An 11,551-nucleotide genomic window follows, 5' to 3' on the forward strand; every position below is an offset into this window, starting at 1 on the left:
TGGGTTAGTTCAGTCCCTCAGTTATGCCTGCATGTACCGGTTAGGCAGAGTGAGAGATACAAAGTAACAAAAGGGAACTCTACTACTTTGTTGAGGGACAAGATACAGGTAGGAGAATAACCACAATGCAAAGGAGCAAGGTGGAGAAAAAAAGGTTGATGCTACAGCCAGACAGACGTGGGTCGAGATTGTCACGCTGCCGCCTACAAACTGAGCGACCTTGCACAAGAAACTCTGGAAGTGGGGCCAGCAGTTGTGTTTTAGCAAGCCCTCCCAGTGATTCTGATGTGCACCAAGGCTGAAAACCGCTGCCTGTAGATGCTCCCCTAGATGTTAGCTCCCTTCCTCATAGGGCGAATGGCACGGGTCCCATGCAGGAAGGGCGCACAGAGGAGGGAGGACCCAGCTGAGATGGATGGGAGGGGGTCTTTGGGGGAGGAGGCATAAGGGGAAAGGAGAAGGGGGAGCCTCTACCTTACCCTCCCCCGCATTTAGCCCTCAGGCTTCTCGGTCTCTAAACCACAGCAGATCGTGTGTCTGAATGCAGAAGCTGCCCCCAGGGCCTCAGAAGCCTGAGTGAAAGGGCCCTCAGGAGACCCCTGCCAGATGAGGCCTAACTGTGAGGGCTCTGTCCTTGCCTGGCAGCCCTCAAAAACCTGGCAAACTACTCACGGGAAAGTTATGCCCTGGGTTTCCCCGCCAACCCCACACTACACCTTGGGGGGAAGGGAGGGGTCACTGAAGCTCCCCCGCCACTCCTTCAGTTGGGGGCCTGTGCTCTCCCACCTCTGTCTCCTCTGCCTCCCTCCTCCTTGCTGTTCCAACCTTAGTCTCCCCTCCTCCCACAAGCTGGGAGCAAAGGAAGAGGAGGAGGAGAAGGCGGGAGAGATCTCCAGCTCCCTTTCTGCTGTGGCACCCCTTGACCCCTCAGCTGTCATGACTGACCCTTCCCCACCTCCCCTACCAGAGCCCCCTCCCCCACCACAAACCCATTTCCTGCCTGGAATAAGAGCGGCCCTTTCCCTGCCCCAAATGTGGGAAGCGCTTCAACTAAGGGGCCCACCTGACCCTGTACCTACACTCCCACAGGTGACAGGCCCTACTGCTGCAGCCAGTGGGGCCACAGCTCCTACCTGCCCAAGCCCCTGACACACACACACACCAGTGTGGCAAGGGCTTCTCCCAAGAGCTCGGGCCGGCTGCAGCATGCCACTGTTCACACAGGCATGCGGCCCTGCGTCTTTGTCACCTGGGGATGGGATTCGGGTGCCACCCCAGCCTCGTCTACCATGAGAAGACCCACTTAGTGAGCACCCCTTCCCCTGCCCCAAGTGTGGCAAGCATTTCCCCCACACTGTCAGCGGGGCCCAGCACCTACGGACACACACGGGAGATACTGTACCTGTGCAGCTAGTGTGGCCATGGCTTCAGCCAGCACCCCTGGCTCGTGGTCACCAGTAGATCCACCACTTGGTTCCTGTGCTGTCCCTGCCAGTCCACACCTGCTAGGTCTACTCTTCCCTCAGTTACTGGCAGTAGCCCACTGCCACACAGTGCAGCACATGATGAGAAGCCCTTCCTCTGCCCCCGGAAGGCGAGGGCTCCGGCCACTCCAACCTGCAGCACCACCAGCAAGACCGCGGCGGGGAACGGTCCCACAACTGCAGCTAGTGCAGCAAGGGCTTCAGACAGAGCTCAGGGCTGTGCGGCACCAGAGTCCACGGGGGCAAGACTGCGGGTCAGCTTCTGGTACAGCTCCAGCATGGCACAGCACCTACGAGGCCACAGTGGGGACAAGCCCTACTGATCTGGGGGCCATGGCTTCACTCCAAACCCTTGTCTACCTTGACAACAGGCCAGGCCTGGTGAGGAGCACAGAGATGAACACAGCAGGGAGGGAGGGGCGTCTGGAGGCAAAGTCAAGGCCCCTGTGGGGAGCCAATCCCCCAACCCCACAGCGCTCTAGGAGGGTAGAGGGGCAGCCCTGTTGCAGACCCCCTCCGCAGCCAGGGTGACTGCCTCTTCTGTGGGAGGCATAATGGAGCACAGCTCCCACTCCACCCCAACCAGAGCAACTTCAGGGCAACCATATTGGGTGGCCAGAGTGTCTCACCTGGACCTACTGAAAGCTGGAATGGCCCGGTCTGCCTCCCTTGTAGTCCGAAGTGCTAATCCCTGAGAGAGCTCCCAGGCCTGGCAAAGAGCTTTCCCATTTCTTAAAAAGGAATCTGTACTTCGGATCTTCTGTCTTCCATCTGAGAAGATTAACCAGGCTGTCTATGTCCTGCTGCCGTCATGGATGGATCCGATTCCGTGGGATTTTCTTGAAGGGATGATTTTAAAGAGATAACTGAATCCCTATAAATCTCCATGACATCGCCCACCATCAAAACCTAGTCCCCCACTAATCCCACCCAACTCCCCACTTCCCCCGAGGCTACTGGGTCCTTCTACACTCCAGTGCTAAAGCTACACCCAGCACCCATGTCTGATGCTGCCGTCTCCCCGTGCCCACTCCTGGCCTCCTCAGGCCCTGTTTCTAGGACGCCAGGGCTTTCTAAAACATTCTTTGTACTTCTGTCTAAGAATAAAGCCCAGATGGAGGCTGCTCTTTCCAGATGCACAGGGGCCTCTTATTGAAAGGTGTGAACGGGCAGAGGCACGTGCCCAAGGAGAGGACAGGGACATGGAGGAGATGGAGACCAGAGGAAAAGCCAGGGGAGACCAGAGGAAAAGCCGGGGGAGATTGGAGGAGAAAGTGGGAGGTTCTGGAATGTGGAGGAAAGACAACAGCGCTGTGTGAGACAAGACATAAAAGAAACATCTCAGAAAAACTTAGAAAGAAACATCTTCAGGTACAAACATCGCCAGGGGGACCACTCATTTCTTCTCCAGTTTGCCTCTTTCCTCCAGTGTTGTGAAGACCCTGAGTTGCCAACACCAGCACTTCATGTCCTGCCATTTGCACTTTCTCCACAAAATTGCTTGCTAAATGTCTTCTTCATGTGCTGGGAAACTGATTTTGAACAAAGAGTCAGCAGGGAGTCCCACAGGAGAGTCCCCTCCAGATTGGCGCCCCTGGCCCAGCCTGGCACTGGGGAGGGCACTGTCATCATCCACCCTCGTAAAAGGTTCTGCTAGGGAGTCACTCCCTGGGCAACACTTACAGCAAGTCTATTGTTACTGTTCATGTTAAAGGATAGGGTAGACCTTAGTTCTTGTATGAACTTCCCCCAAAATATACTCTTTACAACTCAGCAGATTCCTCCCTAGGATGTGTCAGAGGCTGATTATTGACACATGCAAACAGGAATCAAAGAACTGGAGAGATAAAAGGATCACTGGGAAACCGCTAATCAGTTTCACCCTTTCAGGAAATATGTACTGAGTCCACCACGTGTCAGGGACTGTTCCGGGACCTGGGTATTACGTGTTGCGGCCCCTCCCTTCCAAGGATTTGATCTAGGAGAGTTCAGCATCTCAATGTTGAATCCAGTGTCTAGTCCTATCAATTGTATCCACTATAATTTCTCTCAAGTCTGTCCTCTCTTTCCCACCCCTCCACCTCCTGGTCCAGCCACCACCAGGACGTCTGGCTCTCCTCTGAATCATCGCAATAGCTGGAGAGGCTGGGAATGCCTTCTCTGCAGGCTGCTCAAGTGAGTGAGAGAGACCTTTTTGAAATGCAAATCTGATTGTTTCAGGCATCCTGCTTAAACCCATTCAGCGGTTTCCCATTGATCTTGGGTTAAAGACCCCAGTCGGTAACGTGGCCTCTAAGGCCCTCCAGGTGTGGCCAAGCTGGCCTTTCCAGCCTCATCTCCCACCACTCACTACTCTCCCTCTCAGAACGCTCCGCTTCCTGTTCGTGTGGCACTTCCTCCCGCAGAGAGAGCCTTCACACAGGCTGGGCCCTCTGCCTGGGAGGGTCTTTCTCCCATTTCTCTCTTAGTTAGCTGCTCTTCATTCTTCAGATCTCAGCTCCTTTACCACATCCTCAGGGAAGGTACCCTAACTTTCCTGTCAGAGTCCAATTCCCCTCCTCTGAGCTCCCACACCAAGGTGTACCTTTCTTCGGAGTCACTTGGCGCAGCCGCAGTTCCACGTTTGTTGGTGATTATTTAATTAATGTCTGTCTCGCCATAGACTGTAAGCTCCCCGAGGGAGGGCACCATGACCACAAATGCTCACTCTTGCCATTCCCTGGACCTAGAACTGGACACTCCATTAATATTGAGTTGAAATGTTGGTTGAATGGATGCATGCGTGCCAGGATCTGGGGCAGGGGCTAGATACTTCAGGATTCCCGAGAGGGTGGATTGCGGCTGTGATTCTCCCTCCAGCAGCTGCAGCCCAGGAGTCCCGTATGGGGTTTCCCTCGCACCATTCCTTCCTCCATGTTTCCTGGCATCATCCATCTCCACAGTCCCGCCTCCCTCTCAGGCCTCCTCCACCTTGCCTAGGAGACCACTTTCCCCTTTAACTTTTTAGTGCCGCTTCCTGGTTTTGCCTCATTTGGCTTCAGAAGGCAGCATGGAGTAATGAGGCAACCACACAGGATTCAGAACCAGAATGTCTGGGTTCAATAACTTGGTTAAAAGTATTAGCGGTCTGACCTTCAGCAAGCTATTAATCCACTCTGAACCCTAGCTTTCCTGTCTATAAAATGAGAACAACTGTAGAATCAAGCAAGACAAAGGAATTAGAAAATCTAAAAGCATCATCACCTAGAAATACTGGATAAAATATGAAAAAAATTAAACATATGACTGAGTTCTCAAAGGGAAAGTAAAATCTCAGGTGCTAGAAACAAAGAGGAAACTGAAAGCCAGAGGATGGGCTGACTGTGGCCACGGTTCCCAGAAGGCAGCTGGGAGGGAACTGGTTCTGTTAACTCAGGGCTCAAGTTCTACCAGCTGCTCAGGGACTGGAGACGAGGTCTTGGTCCTGAAGAGGTGGGGAAATTAGATTAAAGGAGCTAAAGCTGACTCAAGAAAACCTGAACAGATCTATAAATTCTAATAAATTAAACGAGAAGCTAAAAATGCACACACACACAGTACCTAGATGGTTTCTAGATGTATTATTCTGCCAACTCTTAAAGAAACTATTTATTTATATAAACTGCTCCAGACAATGGAAAAAGAGGGCAAATCTCACTTATAAGACTAAAAATCCTAAATAAAATATTAGCAAAGTGAATCCAGTAAAGTTTGTGCAAGTGTGTGTATATGTGCACGTGTGTATATGTGTATGTGTAGTGTGTGACCAAGCAGAGTTTATTCCAGAAATGTAAGGATGGTCTACTTTAAAAATCTGTTAATGATATTTACAACATTGACATATTAAAAGGAAAAAAACAAACACAATTGTCCCAATAGGTACAGAGAACGCATTGGATAAAGTTTAACACTAATTCGTGATTTTTCAAAAAATCTAGTTAACTAGGAATAGAAAATAACGACCAATATCAAGACAAGAATACTAGTTTTTACCGTTTCTATTTAACTTGTGTTGGGAGTCTGAACTGGCACAACAAGAAAAAGAAGAAATAAAGCCATCACTATACATAGATGAATGATTATTGATGAAGAAAATTTACAAGAACCCGTAAACAATTAGAACTAATACAGCTTTTTCTGGGGACAAGATGAATATGCAAACATCAATATGCCTACACCACCGCAGTAAACAAACAGAAGATTCTGTTTTAAGAAAATACCATTTGTAATAGCAACAAAAACTATAAGATACTTAGGAATAAGTATAACAAAATATGTGCCTGATCTTTATGGAGAAAATTATAAAACTTTATTGGGGAACATTTTGAAAAGAAGACATAAAAGAATGGAGAAATATGGCATGTTCATGAAGGGGAACATTCAATATAAAATAATTACTGGTAATTTTTCTCAAATCTACAAATTCAGTACAATTCTAGTCAAAACCCCAAGAAAATATCTTATGGAATTTGACAAGGTGTTCTTACAATTCTTATGGAAAAGTAGATGGCCAAGAAAAGCCAAAACAAGTTTGAAGTGGAAGAATACTTGCCTTATGTATCACAACTTCCCTCTAAAGATTGAGTGATGAAGGCGGTGTGGTCCTGGCTCATGGGCCAATAATAGACTCCTGGTACAGAATAAAACTTCTTGGAATCAGACCCTCAAAGATATAAGAACTTGGTATATGACAAAAGTGACATAAATCAGTGGGAAAGGATGGACTATTTGTTAAAGTGTCTTGGGTTAATCAGCTATCCAAACGGGGAAAAAAATAGATCCTTATGTGACAACATACCCCAAAAATAAATTTCAGATAGTTTAAATATGTGAAAAACGAAACTTAAAACTCTTTGAAGAAAATATAAGATAATATATTGATGATATCAGAGTAGGGAAGGATTTTTTAAAGGATTTTTAAAATAAGATACAAAAAGCACAAACAATAAAGGAAAGACTCACACATGTGACTACATTAAAAAATTGTTTGAACTTCTAGAAGACGAGAGACGTCATAACAAAATAAAAAGACAAGCCACAGACTTGGAGAACATTTACAACCTATATGACAAACAGAGGATTAGTATCCAGGGTTTATAAAGAACTCTTACTGATCAATAGGAAAAGGACAAGGCAGGAGAAAATGAGAAAAGCTTTGAACAGACAGGTCACCAAAGGGGAAACCCCAATGGCCAATAAACATATGAAAAGATGCTCATCTTCAGTAGGAATGAAAAAATACAAATCAAAACCATGAGATACAACTTTATGCATACTGAATCAGCAAAATTAAAATAGCTCTGATAACACCAAGTGTTGACAAACCTGTGGGACAATAGGAACTCATACGTTAGGGGTTGAAGCGCGAGCAGCTATAACAAATTTGAAGAGAAATTTGGCAATACTTAATGCTGAAAATGCACCTAATATCCTAATACCTAGCAACCTTGCTTCTAGATGTGTTCCTCAGAAAAGCATTTGTGCCTGTGCACAAGGAGGCAAGGATAGGAAGGGGCACTGCAGTGTCATTTGATTGTCAAGAAAAAGTAGAATCAACCTAACTGTCCTTAAAGTAAAGGAGTGGATAAAAAAGGTATGGTTTATTCTTACAATGGACTGCCACACAGCAGTTAAAATAAGTGAATTTTAGCTGTATTTACCAACATAATGAGTAAAAGAAAGTGGCAAAAATGGATGTTGTATGATATTTATGTAAGTTTTAAAATACACAAAGCAATGATACATGTTTAGGAAAACAAGCATACTTTTGTTAAAAGTACAAAATAAGCGTGGAGATAATCCCCAACAACTTTGGAATGATAATTACCACTGAGGAAGGACAGAAATGGGATGGGCTTTAGCTGTAACTGTGATGCTTTTTTACAGAAAAGATATAAAGCAAAGAAGTGATGCAAAAGTGAAGATCTGCTTAATTGGGTTGTTGTGATAATTAAATGAGCCAATAAATGGGAAAGTGCTAAATGAAAGTTAGTTGTTAATCTCTTTGGAAGAGGACAAGGATGCCCTGTAGGTGGAGCCATCTGACGTCCCTACCTATTCTCTCCTTGTCAGGTGAAGTCTCACTCTTCCTATTTATACTTGTTAATCTTAAATTACTTAACTACTATATGCCTCTGTTTCCTCATCTACAAAATGCGTATATTAAAAGTGCCTATCTCATAGCATTGTTGTGGCAGTTAAATATGTTAATGTAAAGTGCTTAGTACGGTACCTAGCTTGGAGTAACTACTCCAGAAGACTGTTGTTGATGGTGGTGTTATTGTTGGTAGGTATCACTTCCAGCTGCATATAAATTCTTTTTTAATCTCCACTTTTAAAATCTCCTGAGAACCTCACTTGGTAATGAGAGTGCTCAGCATCTGAGAATACCCAGATTCTGCCCTCAAGGAGGTACATCAAGGGTTGCAAACTCACCTTCCTGTGAGGACCAGGCAGGTCACGTGCAAGCGCCATCTGGAGAGGCAGCAGCTCCTGGTCGGGTGTGGCCATGTAGAAATTCAAAACTAGCATTGCCACACTTAATTTTTTCAAGAGAAACTATAAATCCCAATTTTCCTGTAAAACCTCTTCATTTCTTAAGTGCTGCAATTAATTCAAAAGAACAATAAAAGCACATTGTGAACCAAATGAAACACTTGTGTGGGTTGCCAGTTTCTGAGCTCTAAGATGGAGGCTGGCACAGAGACAGATCCAAGAGCAGATCTTGAAAATAGAAGGTAGTTAGAGCTATAATAAAGGTGAGTGACAGAGGGCAGTGGGAGTGTCATGGATTGAAGACAGCAGCAAATGCTTTGTCTCTCCTTGCACCAAGATGTGCAGTCTAATTCCCCTTCCTTGAATCTGGGCTGGCCCTATGACTGTTTTGAACAATAGAATGTGGCAGGAGCGATGTGTTGCTTCTGAGGTTGGGTCTTATAAGATCTGCAGCTTGCAGTTTTGCCACTTGGAACATGCCTTCTTGGAACCCAGTCACCATGCTGTGAGGAAGCCCAAGCAGCCACAGGGAGAGGCCCATATGAAGTAGAACCAGTGCTCACAGAGGATAACACAGACTGGGCTCCAGCTGGCAGCCAACATCACTGCTTGCCAAGTGAGCAAGGCCATTTTGGAACATCCAACCGCCCCAGTGCACCAGCCAACACTAAATAAAGCAGAATGGCCCAGTCAACCTGCAGAATTTTGAGAAACAATAAATATCTGTTGTTTTAAGACACTAAATGCTAGGGTGGCTGGTTGAGCAGTGATAGATAACCAAAAAGCAGGCAGCATAGAAAAAAGAAGTCTCGCTCTCCCTAGAAGAGTCAGAGATGGCTTCATAAGATTTGAGATTTGAGCTAATTCTTGGAAAAGGCATACACTGGCTTTTTTTTTTTTTTTTTTTTTTTTGTGGATGGGAGAGTGAATGGTGAGTAATTTAACTTTCCAGATGGAAGGGAAAGCATGTACATAGCATGGATAATGAAAAGTATGATGTAATCAAGGATCCCCAAACATTTGTATGGACATGCATGGCAACTAGACCTTTGGTGGTGAACACAATGTAGTCTATACAGAAGTCAAAATATAATGATGTACAACTGAAATTTATATAATGTTATAAGCCAAATGTTATCTCAACAAAAAAAATTTTTTTAAAGGATCCCTGGGTAAGTCAGTTTTGCCAATTGGAGCATAAAGTACAAAGGATGGGATGGAATATAATCTCTAACATTTCTTGAGCACTTAGTATGTGCCAGGCACTGTGATAGATGCTTTACAAAATCATATAAATCACTAATCCTCACAACATCACTGTCTCACTTTATACACGAGGAAGTTGTGGCTCAGAGAGGTTAGGTAACTTGCCAAAGATCACACCGCCAAAAACGGCAGAGCTGAGATTTGAAGTAGCTCTGTAAAGTCTATGCTCTTTCCGCTGACTGCACTATGTTATAGTGACACTACAGCTTCATATATTGAGTCAGATCCTAAAGGACCTTGTGTGCAGGGGAACAAGTGGAAATTTTACCCTGAAGGGGAGGGGCAGCCATTAAGGAATGGTGAGTAGAGGAGTGAGATGTTCCAATTTCCACTTCAGAAGCACCCCTCTGGCAGCTGTGAGGAGCAGGGGCTAAAGAAGGGGTGGCAAAACTAGGAGCAGAGGACCAGTGAGGAGATATCTCCAAAAGTCTAGTGGGGATCCCTGAGCAATGCTGCATTCCTTTCTCTTGGGGACTGGCACAGGCCACCTATGGCTGGCCAAGGGGCTCAGATTGGAAGTTAGGTTTAGGTTTGAGGGCAGAACCAGGATAAAGATTCTCTCTGAAGCACATAGAGAACTGAAAGCCATGTCACTACCTGGCAGGGAAAACTGAGTTCAAACCCTGGAATCCAAAGGTTCAAAGATGAGATTTAGGTTGGGGTCATATGGCTGAGAGTTAGGAGCTGGAAAGAGGCAAGATTGGGGGAGCAGGTCAAGGACGAACAGGGGTCCTGAGCAACGGCTGCAAACTCCAGGGAATGTGTGGGATTCACCTCTGTGAAGCAGGTGGGCATAAGAGCTGGGGGCTGGGGAAAAACCAGAGGTAGGTAGGCAGCAGCGGCAGCAGGGTTGGAGGGATTCGGAGATGGTGATGAGCTGGAAAGTGAAATCGCGAGGACTTGGTCATTAGAACCTGGGGGAAGAGCAAGAGTGGACCTGGGGACCTTCCAGGTTTCTGGCTTGAGCAACTGGGGGGTCAGTGATTCCGTCTACTGAAACCAGGAACAATGGAGAAGGAGCAGGTTGGGGGAAAAAGACAAACTCAAATTTGGGGATATTCAATGCTTGCTTGATAAGTTTAAATTGAAACATTTATTTTTAAGCAACTGGAGACATTCAGATGGAGAGATTCATAAACAGATATCTGGTAGCGGAGGTCAAGAGAGAAATCTGAGCTAGAAATATACATTTAGGAGTCACCAACATAGCAGTTGTAGTTGACACCAGGAGTACGCAAGTGCCAGAGAAAAGTGTGCGGATGAGGAGAGAAGGGAGCCTGGACCAAGTCATGGAAAGTAGCCTGAGAAAGATCAGCCAGAGAGGTTGGAGGAGAAATGAGAGGGAGACACAGTGGTTTCACAAAAATCAACAGAGAAAAACTTCAAAGGGTAGTCAACAGAGTCAAATGCTCCAGAGAATAAAAACAAAATGAAGATGAAAAATGTCGTTAGATTCAGCAATGAGAAGATCCAACTGTGGTTACCTTAGTAAGAGCAGGTTCAGTGGGAGGGTGGCGGGGTTAGAGCTGACTGCAGTGGATCGAGGAGGTGTATTAGTTATCCATCGCTGTGTAACAAACCCCCCCAACCTTAGTGGCTTAAAAGAGCAATAACCATACATTAACTCCCACAGATTCTGTGGGTTAGGTATTTGGGCAGGGCACAGCTGGGACCACTTGTCTCTGCTCCACGATGTCTGGGGACGGAGCAGGAAGTGACTCAACGGCTGGGAGCTGAAATCGCCTGAAGTCTTGTTCCCTCCCGTGTCTGGCAGCTGATGGTAGCAGTTGGTTGAAACCTTAGCCGAGGCTGTTGGCTGCCAACCCTGTACAACATGATGGCTGCGTTCCGGTGTGGGGGGTGCGGGGGATGGGTGGCAAGCCGTCTGAGGGGAAGACAGAGAACCACGACATTTGAGGGGCCCAGGAGAAGGGTACAAATAAAGAATATGAAGTTGGAGAGATTTAATCTGCCTGTTCAGGTTGTAGATTTGATGCAAATGAGCCAGAAAAGTATTTTATCAAATCTACAGTTGAATAGGTCAGATAAAATCCATCCCACTTTATATCTTTATTGATTTAATTACTGATTAAAATAATGAAAATATATGTGGCCTCCATTTATACTCTTTTCCCAATTTTTAAATTTTTATTTTTATTTATTTTATTTTTTCCCCCAAAGCCCCAGTAGATAGTTGTATGTCATAGCTGCACATCCTTCTAGTTGCTGTATGTGGGATGCGGCCTCAGCATGGCTGGACAAGCAGTGTGTTAGTGCGCGCCCGGGAT

This window comes from Ceratotherium simum, chromosome 13, assembly GCF_057802395.1.
Source record: "Ceratotherium simum simum isolate JZ-2026a chromosome 13, ASM5780239v1, whole genome shotgun sequence".
Classification (NCBI taxonomy): domain Eukaryota; kingdom Metazoa; phylum Chordata; class Mammalia; order Perissodactyla; family Rhinocerotidae; genus Ceratotherium; species Ceratotherium simum.